Source organism: Cynara cardunculus (genome assembly GCF_001531365.2).
Source record: "Cynara cardunculus var. scolymus isolate 2C chromosome LG 1, CcrdV1, whole genome shotgun sequence".
Classification (NCBI taxonomy): domain Eukaryota; kingdom Viridiplantae; phylum Streptophyta; class Magnoliopsida; order Asterales; family Asteraceae; genus Cynara; species Cynara cardunculus.
Window position 1 is genome coordinate 33,467,898 of NC_037528.1, and position 13,894 is coordinate 33,481,791.

General features: G+C 36.5%; 2 long non-coding RNA genes across 2 annotated transcripts; both read left to right on the plus strand.

The window, feature by feature from the left end:
• The first annotated feature begins 11,445 nt into the window (after positions 1–11,445).
• On the plus strand, positions 11,446–12,047 carry LOC112508656. The gene is made up of 3 exons (XR_003068792.1): positions 11,446–11,552; positions 11,664–11,707; positions 11,978–12,047. It is a non-coding gene; the product is annotated as an uncharacterized LOC112508656 (long non-coding RNA).
• Positions 12,048–12,174: 127 nt separating this feature from the next.
• Positions 12,175–12,950, plus strand: LOC112508705. Its single transcript, XR_003068797.1, has 3 exons — positions 12,175–12,234; positions 12,527–12,644; positions 12,746–12,950. It is a non-coding gene; the product is annotated as an uncharacterized LOC112508705 (long non-coding RNA).
• Positions 12,951–13,894: the final 944 nt, after the last annotated feature.

The following is a 13,894-nucleotide window of genomic DNA, read 5'->3' on the forward strand; positions in this document are numbered from 1 at the left end:
TCTGATTTCTTCTTTACAAATTCAACCCAAGTGTATCTGGAGTATTCATCGACCAATACTAGTATATACTTCTTTTCAGAGAGACTTTGGGTTGATATAGGCCCACAGAGGTCTATATGAATCATGTCCAAGGGCTTGGTGTAGGAGGTTTCTGACTTGGTTTTATGTGAGGCCCGTTTTAACTTTCCCATCTCACAGGCTGAGCAAAGATGATCTTTTTYGAATTTGAGATCTGGAATTCCCTTGACCAACTTCTGTGTGGCTAGTTTTCGTAGTGCATCAAAGTTGAGGTGTGAGAATTTCTTATGCCATAGCCAATTTTCATCGCTCTTATGGGAAAGAAGACAAAGGGTGTCTTGTCCCATTGAGGACTCAAAATCTAGAAGATAGAGATTTCATTCTCTCTTTGCTTTGATGATTGTTTGTCCGGGCATCGTTTCTATTATGCAGAAACCTTTGCGAAACCTGACTTCAAGACCCTTGTCGCAGAACTGACTTATGCTTAATAGGTTGTGCTTCAATCATTCGACATAAGCCACTTTGCTGATGGAGATGTTGCCTTTGATGAGAGTGTCATATCATTTGATAGTGCCCTTGCTGTTGTCTCCAAAAGTCACAGATCCTCCAGATTTTTCGATGAAGGATGATAGTTGACTTTTATCACCAGTCATGGGCCTGGAGCAACCGAAGTCTATATACCATGGTTGTACATGCTGGTCCTGCAAGACAAATTAAGGGGTTTTAGGTACCCATTTTATAATGGGTCCTCGTTTGTTAGTAGGGATTTCACACTCTTTCCATTGCCCTTAGCCTTTGCAGACTTGGGTTTATTTGCCTTTCCCTTGCCCTTAGGTTTGGGCTTTTTCACGTTTTCATTGGTTTAACTTTGTATCGATAAACGTGTTGTGAAAAGGGACAGTGATGTGTCAACATGTGATTCCTCAGGTTTTGTRAAAGAGTTAAACATTGACAATGATGATGCTTTGGATCTGTATGTCTAACTTTCTTTTTATTCGATATAAACAAAGAAGTAAATCTAGGTGTAAATCTTGTCCTAGCATCGGTTGTTTTTACAAACTTCCTATCTAGTTTAGATTTTTTATTTGGAAAGGTCTTTGGCTTTACTTCTTTTCTCGTGAGGAAGGTCTACTTTTCTTCAACTGGATGGAAAGAAAAGTGGTGATTAATACTCTCAGAGGCAGGCCACTTTTGTTTTTGCTCACGTGTAAACTTGATGAACCTGAAGGATGTACTAGGGCCTTGTGAATTATCTTTGGCAGATTTACTATCTTTCAGTTTTCTCTTTTCTTTGTCTGAAGTTTTCATCGATGAAGAAATACCAGATTTCATTGAGGCTTTTGAATTTTGATTCTTCTTATCCTCAATGATCTTTGATGATTCACAACTTATCTCTTCTTCCGATTCAGAATCAAGAAAGTCTTTTGCGGATTTCTCAAAATCAAAATGAGCATGGATTGAATTAGAAGATGTGAGATCAGAGGTTGATGCTTCAGAGTGATCTGTTTGAGGTTTCATCGATTCTGACTTCGATGAACTTGCAATATTACTTGGGTTGTTCATCGATTCATCAGCTGATGGTTCCTCAATTGGATTCTATTTTTCATCAACAGTACTTGCTAATGGAGAGGAATTGACAATCAAAGATTCTGGTTTAACAATAGGATTTCCATCGGTTTTTGATTGAGAGGTGTCATTTTTTCCATCAGAATTCTTACTCATATTGTTCTCGTATACCATATTTTCAAAGTTCTGTCTTGAAACGACTGTTTTTCCATCGACTTTAACTCTTTTAAAATTTGCTTTTGGTTTTGGAGTGAAGTCGGGTTTTTGAATGCATCCAAGTTTGAAAGTGGATTCAAGGGTAGATTTCTTTGATTCGATGAAAGAGTCCAATTCATTGAATCCTATCCCTTGAGTGTCCGTTTAACCATTTAATTTTTCATAAACGTCTTGGACATCTTTATACTTCTTTATCAGAAGTTCATTGGTTTGAAGCTTCTGGTGAAGTATTTCCCGTTCTTTTTGAAAGAAATCTTTAAGAGCTACTAAATTTAGTCTCTCTGCCTCGGATTCCTTTAAGACATTTGTTTTCTTTTCTAGGTCCTTAGTTATTCGTTTGTTTAATTTCAGAAGTTTATCTTCCTTTAATTTCTTAAGAGTGCTTATGCGAGTCTTTTCCTTTGCAAGTTCAGTTTTTTCTTCGGTTAGAAGGTCAGTTTCTCTTTTGTAGAAACTTGCTTCTTTTTCCGCTTTTATCCTTTCGGATTTTTTAAAATTTAATTTCTCTTTTAATTTCAATCTTCGGAAAGTTTTATTACCCTTAACTCTAGCTCCGATGGGGCAGAGTTGGTTTCATTGGAAGTAGACTCACATACCTGGTCATCAGAGTTGTAGGTGGATTCTGCGTTGGACGTGGCCATTTGACATATGAGTGCTTTGTCTTCATCGTCTGATGAAGAATCGGACACCCAATTTTCTTTTTCAGCCATCAGGCTTCGCTCTCTGGAATTATATTTGTATTTGTTCTTGTAATAATCATCATCCTTTACCAATCATCCTCGGCATTCTTTGAAGAAATGACCGAGCTTTCCACATCTAAAGCATCGAAGGTCATTCTTCATTCCATCCTTATCTTCTTTCCTCTCGTCTATTTTATCTTCTCTTCTTTCTTCTCTTTCTTCTCTCCCATCTCTTCTATCTTCCCTCTGATGAAATTTGGATGGCTTCCTTTCATACGACGACTGGTACCTTTCCCTCTTGAACTCTTTTTGTTCATAGGGTTTCTTGATGAACTTTCTCTGGAACTGCTTTGTGATCAAGGCCAAAGATTTGGCAGAAGCTTTAATTTCATCAACTGATTCAGAAGTTTCTTTTTCAAAATCTGATTCTACTACCAATGCTTTCTTGCCTTTCTTTTTATGTTCTTTGGTAGAAGTCCTTGATTTTTCCTTTTCATCGGCAGCAAGTGCAAGAGGTCCACCAATGGAAACCTTCTTTTTCATTACGTCATTCTCATGTGCTGCAAGCGTTCCATACAAATCATGAAGTGACCAGCTGTCTAGGTCCTGGTTTGCTTGAAGGGACACATACAGCTGAGTCCATTCATCGCCCAGACTTTTTAGGAATAAAACGTTGTTTTCTTCCTTAGTTCTGGAGATATCGTTTTGATGACATTGATTGATCAATGTGTTAAAACGATCATAAGTTTTCTGTATTGGTTCATCAGGAAGGGCCTTAAAATTAGTATATTCGTTGAGACCTGAAGAAGAGGCTTCGGTGGGATTAGGAACAACCTATGACGCTAAAGGAATAGAGTCAGTAGGTGCTGAGTCAGACGAAGAGGCTTCAGTGGTAAGAGGAACAACAACACCTGACGTTGAAAACTTAGAGTCATTAATTGTCTTCACTGAGCCTAAAGATGAGGCTTTAGTGGATTTCTTCACTTTAGTTGTTTTTACAACCTTAGTGGCAGATTTCTCCTTTGTAGATTTCTCAGCCTTGGCTACTTTCTTATCCTTAGCTAGAGGACCAGCCTTGGTGGCAGAAGGACACTTGCTATCAATATGTGTAGTTTCACCATAATGTCTACACTTCCTATAACTGAAACTAGCTTTAGGGATAGGAAGTACCAAAGAAGAAGAGGGACAAGCTCCAAGGATTCCCTTCTCATTTGTTCTAGGAGGAACAGCTGAGAATTTGGAGTCCTTAGATGAAACATTCACCTTGAGCTTAGACTTAGATTTCTGAGAAGATTCAGATATCTAATCCCTGAGGAAGAAGAAGGTGCACAAACTGAAGGAATAGATCTTGATCTATGTGACTTGTCAGCCTTCTTAGGAAGAAGTGCTATGAAAATGGACTTACCTTTGTCTTTGCGACCTGAACTCAAAGGATTTCCTTCAAGATGACTCTCAGTAAAAGAAGACTGAGAGGAAGAGGTGTCAGAAATAGACGAGACGAAGGTACCAAACTTTAGCATGGACCTGTCAGTGACACTATCTTTCTGATCATAGGAGAATCCTAGACCAATCTTAATCTTGGCAGGAATCTGAGGGTTAATGATCTCAGAGGCTTTGATAGAGGCTTTGCACCATCCTTCAATGGTAGCCTTTTCAGCCTTGAGTTCAGCAATAGCTTGCTCACGCTCAGCTATAGCCTATTCAGGCTCGATAGTGATGGTCTGGTTTACAATGACATGATCTTTGAGATCTTCTTCGATTTTAGTCAACTCTTTGATCGTAGAATGACAAATCTTCAATTGTTCTTGAGGATCAAGATTAAGCATTTTTGCTTTTGATTTGCCATTCAAGGCATTGTAGAGGTCAACCGTCAACATATTTAACGCTGATAGGCTAGAAGAAGAAGAGGGTTCATTCAGAAAACATACCTGAGCAAGTCAGATAACTAGATTCTGGTTATCACCTGAGGTAATTATTATGTGATTATTTGATATGTGATTATTTGATATGTGATTACGTGGATATGTGATTAATTGTTATAAATCATCTGGATACATACTTACATGAGATTTATATGTGAATGTGTGTTTATTTTTCATGCATGAAAGGTATATATGGGTATTATGCATGAATATATATATATATATATGTGTGTGTGTGTGTGTGTGTGTGTATGCATGAGTATGTGTGGTTTAATGGGGGTAAAATAAATATATACATATAATCCTGCCTCCTTCCTTTTTAAGGAAGGGTATAAAGGTAAGGTATTTGGGGAGAAAGAAAGTTTTTCTTGTTACTTTTGAAAAGAAATTTGAGAGAAATAATTCTGAGAGACTTGCTTGCATTTTGCTAACTGAAGTTGGACTATGCTTATTCGTGTTGCTGTTTCTTTCAAAATATGAATCTACAAAGGTGAGTGTTTACCAAAACATCCTTTGTATATGATTTTGATTACTGGTTTTTAGCTTTTATATGATGATATATTGAAAATTCTTCATTATTCTTGTTCATCTTCATTGTCCGATTTAATTATTATTCTCGGTCACTGTGTTGACAGGATTAAGAGTGTTCGGACACTTTGTTGTCTGAATTAGTATAAGACCGATTCATTGAGTTTGTATCCGGACAAAGTCTTGTCCGGTGAGGGTTTATCCAGTCACTAAGTTGGACCAATGAGAATTTTAGGTGCGAATAGTGTTGTCCGATGAGGACTTGTCCGGTCACCTATTGACTTGTGGAAATTTTACTCGGACATTACGCAATCCGATTAAAATCATGTGGTTGTGTTAGCCGAAGAAGGATGTACAGATAGGCTGCTTCGACCTAAATGAATTATGTTGTCTGGATAGAGTGTCCGGCTGTCTGTCCGGACATGTGTTGGCCGGATAAGCTTGTCCGGACATGTGTTGGCCGGATAAGCTTGTCCGGAGACAAGCTGTCCGAACAATTTAATTGTTAAACTTGAGTTTTGGATGTTGGGATTCTCTCAATTAACATTTATTTGGGTTTGAAATTATTATAGTGTGAAAAGGGTATTTTTATATCTTTTAAAGTGGAAAAGTAATGTTTCTACCAGACGTGGTGGCGTAAATATGTTCTGGAATGAAACTTTGTTTTAAGAGGTAGTTCCCCCAGACATGGTGACATTTGTTTGTTCTGGCTTAGAACTGGGTGTTGGTACTTCCAGACGTGGTGACATAGTTTGTTCTAGTAAATAACCATGTTTTAAAGAAGAAATAAGGGTGACTTATCAAGGAGAGGTATACCTATGGTTATAAGGGTGGGCAATTTCAGGTGTGAGTATTATTATAACTCTTGTTATTGTCACTTATCAGATACAATAATTCTAATTCGGCATTTCTTTGTGACTTGATGATTTACAGGTATTGTATTATTTAGAAATAATAACTTTAATGTTGTTGAGAAGGGGAAAATAAGTTGTCATCAGAGGCTTTGATTGGTCTTTTTGCAGGACCAGAGAACCTCTGATTATGGGAAAAGACTTTAAAGTATTTTGGGAATTTTATGAACCATAGGTTCTGTATGTTTCATACAAAAGCTCTGTATCTTGAAAATGGCTCTCCTATTATATGAAGCTCTATACCCGAGGTCTGTGTTTGAGCTTTGTATCAAAAGTTCTGTCTTTTAAAATTAAATATTTTCTTCAAAAATATTTATAAAAAGAGCAAAGAACCAGAGGAGCTCTGTTTATATCTTATTTTTATCTTTTAAAATTAAAGTAGGTTCTTTCCGGACCAGAGACTTTGTTTGGTCCAGAAGATCTCTGGTTAGGTATTCTTTCATCTAGATACAGAGACTCTAGTCAATTGAGCCAGAGGCTCTGATTATCAAGGGCAGAGGAGCTCTGTCCCGTTGGGCCAGAAGAGTTTTATGTTAATTCTATATTAAATTCTGAATTTCAAGGGAGTGCATTTGTGCTATGAGTTGTAGCAGTCTGTTGGATTTATATATTGATTAACAAACAGATTACGTGCTTTTACTGAAATGCACTTATTTCTACATAAAAGATGTTTTATCAAGCTTTGGTGATCTTTACCCTGCATTTGCAAGGAAGGGATTTACTCACTAGACCTTCCGGTCTAACCCTCAGTTTGTGTTTCAAAAATGTGCATTACAGGAACTGCGGGGTCTCGGGATAATAAGGTGAAGGGGAAAATATGATCATTTTTCTCATATGTTATCTGTTTTATGAAGATCAGCTTGATTCCTGTGTATTTTGAATATACATGTTGATATACATGTGATAGTGCAAGGATATTATTTTGAAAATTTTCATATGTAAATTGTGTACACATAGAATCCTTGTACTAGTGAGACCTATGTGGTGTAATCTATATTTCTTTTATATGAAATATATGTTATATGCAAATATGGTGCTTGGGGTGTTACAGCAAAAGAGGATGATGAAGGATCACTGGAGGTTGATGTCTCAGAAGTTTCTTCCTTGACATCCTCGGCCATTAAGCAGAGGTAGGCCGTATCTTCCTCATCTAAGGATGATTCGTCAGACGATCAGCACAATCATGTTCTTCAACGACAAGACCTTTGCCCTTTCGCTGAGAATTCTTCAGTTTCTTGTACTTCTCCTTCCGCTTTAGATATTTATCGTCTTTGGCTCTGAAGGAGGATGGGGTTTTTGAAGATGGCATCACAGTCTTCTTTGACCTGCATTCACTGACCTTTGCGTTGATAGTTGTAGTAGACCGCTGAAGCCTTGTCATGGAACATAAGGTCCATTCTCTATATAATGTGGGATCTTAGGATCTACACTTTCCAAGAAAAGAGACATCTGATTTTTCCAGAGTTTAAAATTGTCTCTTATAAATCAGGGAGATTTGGCAAAGGAGGCATTATCGTGAAAGTTTGTGCTTGTGTTTTGCAAAGCCATTTGAAAAACAGTAAATTATCTAGAGAAGAAAAGATAATAAAATGTAGATAAACAACTATACAAGACGATAAGTAAACACTGCTCTGATACCACTTGTTGGTCCCAGCCGGGTATACAAGAGTTTTAGACAAACAGTTTGTAGAATGGGGGGGGGGATGAATACAAACACAGAAAAATTTCATATTAAAACAATCTAAGATTACAGATTTTTTGCAGATTGTCTGTGGAAATAGAAAAGGTAAAGATAGTCTATCTAAAACAATCTAAGATTACACACCAATATACTTAGCAAATAGAAAAGATTTGCTGAAAAGATGAAGACAGGAGGATGTTCTTCATAGGTAAGAACTTTAGAATTCTTCAGAGGGATTCTAACTTGCTTGAAGATAAGCGTATGTGTTATTTAGATAGATATGTGATCTCTCTGTTTTGCATTGAGAGAGCACTCGGATATTCATAGCCATTGCACTAAATGTAAATCAGAAGGGTTGGAATACGAGTCAAGCTTTAAGAGGAAAGCTTGTCCTTTGCTATAATGAATAGTAAAATATTCTATTCATGAGCAGACATCCTTTCGTGGAGTTGTTGGCCACTAGAGTCGACTAGTTGGCTCCATGCTGTACTATACTCTTGAAAGGGTATGGGTTGTCCTTTCTGTGTGGAAGGACAAGACGAAAACAATCGTGCATGGCAAGCTTCATTTGATCACTGAATGCTGGAATAACGCTGGAGGTCTCTTTAGCATTCACTGAGGCTTGTGCATTCTTCACACATATGTTGACCAGGTTGTAATCACTGAATACCGCTTCAGATCACGAACGTGCCAACCACTAATCTTCAATTTCAATCTTCGACATTTACTGAAGGTTCTTTGGTGTGAGTTTTGTCTTCTTGAAGTATTTTTGTCGCTGTAGGATTTACAATGCGTGTTTCAGCGATCACTGAACAGACTCAGTGATGATCGTTGGAACTGAAAAGACAGAAACACTAATACTTCGAAAGGTAAAAAGAATTATCATCAAATCAATGAGAGAGAGGATCAACAACATGTGTATGTGTATGTGTGATATGTGTTCGTTGGTATGTGTTATATATACATGATGTATGTGTGTGTTAGTTGATAACCGCATATATACATGTTGCTAATTATATATGCACATGTGTTGTATATATGTTTTTATGCATGTGTATATTGTATAGATAATGTGTGTGTGTGTGTGTGATTATTGTTGTTAATTATATATATGTGTGTATGTTTGTGTGTGTTGTATATATGTTTTTATGCATGTGTATATTGTATAGATAATGTGTGTGTGTGTGTGTGATTATTGTTGTTAATTATATATATGTGTGTATGTTTGTGTGTGTTGTATATATGTTTTTATGCCATCTAAACTCATCAAGGCCCATTACAGTTAATTAAGAGCCATCATTGACTGGGCCTGAACATAGGCCTATCCGTACTAAGAGGGACAGTGAGGACTTCTCACAGGTTAGATTTCACAACCCTATATAGATCCTAGAGAGGTTTTGGATCCAAATGATTGACTAGACATTTATATTTATTATGAGCTTTGCGTATTGACATGTCTTTTGTACCGAATTATGTGTTATGTTTTTACATGTTTGGTATATCAAGGCTTTGAAAAGGAAATCTAGGATCAATAAAGCTAATTGAAATACCGAGTTTGAGGAGTGTCATCTAGGCACATTGGAGGATCGATCAGTACTACACAACATCGACACAGGATGGTGAGCATACAATTTTTTATGAATATGTAGATGTTTACTAACACCTTTACTTAACTGTCTAGCGTAGATAGAGGCACTAGGTCGCGACTTGACTACTATCGAGGTTTTTGAGCGTATCCACTGCACGAACTGAAAGCTTATGTCAGGTTCGTCCACCCTGCCTACTAAGCCGCATCAATTCAGTTACCCCAAAGCGGCTAGATTTTATGTAAGTTTTCTAAAACCATTACTTTGTATGGTAGATTTAAAGTAATATACTTTATTAAACGTCCTGATGCTATTAGTTTGGACATCCATTGTTGGACAAATGTTAGACTAAGTATATAGGTTGGTTGAGAGCGTGACTATTATTGGCAATTAGAATGTTTGAATTGTTAAAAACAAATATTTGATATGTTTGGTTTACAACCCTTATGTTGTTGAAATGTCTACATATACAAGTTCACCCGTTTTTTTCGTTTTGGTAAACCATAGGAGTGATTTCAATCGCTTAGGGAAGAGTCACAGTCTACTGAGACCGTGACATCCCTCTCCCTCATGACGCATCTCTTTACGAGCAGAGTCTGAAGGACAGAAGAAGAGCCGTATTTTTCGTTTTGGGACCTCCCAGGATCCTATTGTTCTATGATCGGTCAATGTAGCAGTGACAGCAGCGGTAAATCATATGATACCTCATAGATATGTTGGTTATATTATTATGTACTTTGTCATTACTTTTCATTCAGAACAAATTGAAACAACCCACCATGCACGAAACAGTACTAATACACAAAATAATATCATAGATTTCCACATTCTCCATACCAAAGTTATACAAACATTCCAGGATAATATACATGTCAAAATAAGAGTATGGATTAACAAAAACTTTATCAAATAATAACACTTTCTTCTAAATATCACTTCTTTAAATTTTTCCCTTGCCTTTATCCTGAGATGATGGATGACCAGCAAAATAGATTAGTACAACAATTGAGCATTAAACCAAAAGGTCTAGTGAGTGAATTACTCTCATACAAACATGACTTAATTAAAAACCCAAGATATAACAAACCTAAATCTAAATTTAACATTTATATATTGGTTACACCACCATTTCATCTATCGTGGTTACACCACCCTTTCATCTATTGCGGTTACACCGCCATCTCATCTATCGCGGTTACACTGTCATTTCATCTATTGATAGTCAACCAAGTAGTACATAACTGTTGAAGAGATTAATGTACCACTTTAACTTATCCGGACAACACTATGTCCGGAGAAGAGGTTACCGGACAATACCTTATTCTTATCCACATAATATTATGCCCGGTGAAGGGTTATCGGACAACTCTAAATATTGTCTGGACAACAGTCTGCCCGGTGAAGGGTTATCGGACAACACTAAGTACCCGAACAACCTTGATCGGTGAGGGGTCCTATCCGGACATTACGTATTCGGTGAAGGTTCCTTACCCGAATGACCTTGTGTGCGATGAAGTGGCCTCATCGGTCACTGCCTTATCCGATAGGGGCCTTAGCGGACAAGCTTTGTCCGATGAGTTCTGTTTTTAGGAGGTTTAACGGGTGATGAAACAACAACAATCATAAAACAGTTTAAATCCCATCAAAACAACATAAGCTAGAACTTTATCGAATTAATACAGTGAAGATATAAGAACCACATGTACTGAAAGCAGTAGGGAACTCACCTTTTGCCTTAACACAGCTTTGAAATCTGCTTCTGTTCTAAGCTTACCCAAGTTTTTCCCAGATCAATATGAAGAGTAAGTTGAAAGTGTGTAAAAACTTTTTCCTGCCCACACATACTTACAATATATAGTAAGTACATACTTGAAACTTGATGGGGGGGGGGGAAGTGCCTACCATCCATCCACCCCAAATACAATAATTTACACCCATTTTATTATATATATATATATATATATCCATATATCTATACTACATATATAAGCATTTAAGTCATTATCTTAATTACAACCTTCTAAGCACAAGTTACAATCATTTTATGCAAGAATTTTAAAAATCTCTTAATTACAAATTATCATGCATAATGTACAAGTTATTTATGCAAATGTTTCATACAATACCAAATCCTAATTGGGCCAAACCTTCTTTCTCCCTATCAGACTTCTAAAATCACCAATTTGGGCCACTTTCTTCTTCTTCTTCTGTACCCGATCRCTGTCTTCTCAGTCTTACCAATTTCAGATTTCAAATTTCAAATTTCAATTTTGAAATGATTCTTGAAGGGTCTRWRASAGAGAGACTTGCCCTSAAAAATACGATTCAAGCATCCTCTTCGAAGAGACACTCATCCCTTACTCAAAACGATTCGGGCTCATCCTCTTCTAAGAGACACTCTCTATCTATCACTCAGGCTTTAATCTCAGTCTATCAATCTCCAGGTAATCAATCGATTCCATCGATTTTACTCTGTTTCCTTTGATTTACAGTCTCTCATCTAGGTAATCACACTCCATCGATTTTGGTTCACTTTTTTGTACCCTCTTTCGCAGACTTCTTTCTATCACACACTCCTTCCGTTCCAATTTATGTCCAGGTAATTAGGGTTTGATTTCCCACTTTTAGTTCTTGAACTTAAATGCTATTGAATTTTGATTTCTCACTTTTAAACTTGAACTGCAGTTAACCTATGTGGTATCATAGGTTTGTTCTTTTTATATGGCGATCGATTTTTTGTATAGCAATTGGTACCACAGTTTCATGAACGAGAAACTTGACCTGCTGTTGTAGAAAACTGAAATCGATTGTGTGTTTATATGACATAAGATGTTATTTAGTCTATTTTCTCTACATGTGCTTGTTGTAGTTTGATCRATGGCAGAAGCAACTGGGTCTACCAACAAGCCAAGAAATGAAAGAGATTCATAGCTGAGGTGAATTTTTCTACTATTTGTTGTATGCTTCTTTCTTTCCCTTTGAACATATAAAAAAATTTGTTGAGACTTTTTAATCCAAATTTACTCACAATCCTAATTGCTGCCTGCATTGTTATGTTTTTTGTARGTGTGATTGAAGAAATAAATTTGTTGAGGAAAGCCATGTGGCCTTGAACATGCTTTGTAGGTAAGCCATATTTCTTATGTGGACCCATATACAGAATTGATAAAGAGGAAGATATTTATATAACTACTAAAAAACATAATGGATCTGCATACATAAAAAACATATTTAGATGGTTATGGGATAAATTAAGAAGCTTGAGGTGCTTTGAGTTTGATCTGAAGGGGCTTGTGGACAGATTATGTTTTTTACTTGCAGAGTATTTCAGAGGAGGGTCTGTTCCTTGTTTCTGTTTTCCAATTAATTATGGGATGTGTATGGTTGTAGTTACCAATCTTGATCTAACTCAATGTAGGTTTCAAGAAAATATGGATACATATCATAACTTAATTACACAGTTCATGCATGATAAACAATTGGATAGTGGAAAAGGAATTCTTCTWCATTTGTGTGATGATGTGATTCAACAAGAAGTAAGTCTATAGGAATTTATTTTACTTTTACGTAATTTATGGTGCTCAAGTAARTCTATAGAAATTCTTCTTTTTATGCTTTTTGATTGGTTTTGATGYAGATGTTCCATTTGAAAAACATCAACCAACGCAAACAGTGAGCCATCTTAGATTTTCAAAATCCATTTCCCATTTTTATGTGGTAATTATTCATTAAACTTAAGATCATGATTCTAATCAAACGCTTTACCTTTGTTATGAGCATGATGAGGAGTAGAGTTAGCGTTGTTAACTTTTCTATCCACCAGAACCTGCAAACAGTTACTTATGTAAGTTAAGTTGTTATTGTATTTCTATAACCAAAGACAWACRCWGGAAGAAAATAGCAGCACAKTAAAYAAACATACACATATCAGAATGAAAAGTAAATGCAACCAAGCACATCCATCCACATAAACAATATTGTCACCTGCTGTTGTTCTATTTTACCATCTTTATTGTCACCTGCTGTTGTTCTATTTTACCTGCTGTTGTTCTACTTTCGTGGCTGCTGTCAACTGCTGTYCAGCWGCTCTTTTCCGCCTTCGACGTCAATTTTGTCTTAGAATCAGTCTGAATCTGCAGAAACTCAAAACATAATATTTGTGGGGCTGTTTGTTAGCTTTTCAGATCATCATGAATAACTTAAATCCGAGCTCGGACGAGTTAGATATGCTTGAAATACCATAGTCTCGTAAAGCTGTCAAAAATCTTCTTTTTGTCCCTTTTCACTCCAAAGTGTTCCGAACCTATTGACATATAAAAACRCRTCAATGTTGTTCTATTTTACCATTTTAGATGTTGAAATCAAAACTTAGAATATTGCAATATGAATTATGTATTTATGTGAGGAACATTTTTATCCGGTAGGCGCTTGTTGGGTAAGAGTCGTTACTCTCACTTACCGGGTAAGACTCTCGGTCCTTGTTATCGCTCTTACTGGGTAAGATTCTGAATCMTTTTCATGTTAGTTCGATAAGGTAAAGTGACCCGGTAAGCACTTACGAATGATGAATTGGGTCTCTAATTTCGGAAGGTGAAACTGTGGAACAGATATAGTGTAAAATTTTGCAAATAATGAGCCCTTACTGTTAATTTTGCGGTATACTACTACTACTACTACTACTACTATATCGAGAGTAGGTTTGATTTCGTATGACATAGTGGGTTTTTGGGTTTAACCAATGCAAAGTTCATGTAATTTGCTACTTTACTAAAGAAATTAAACTATA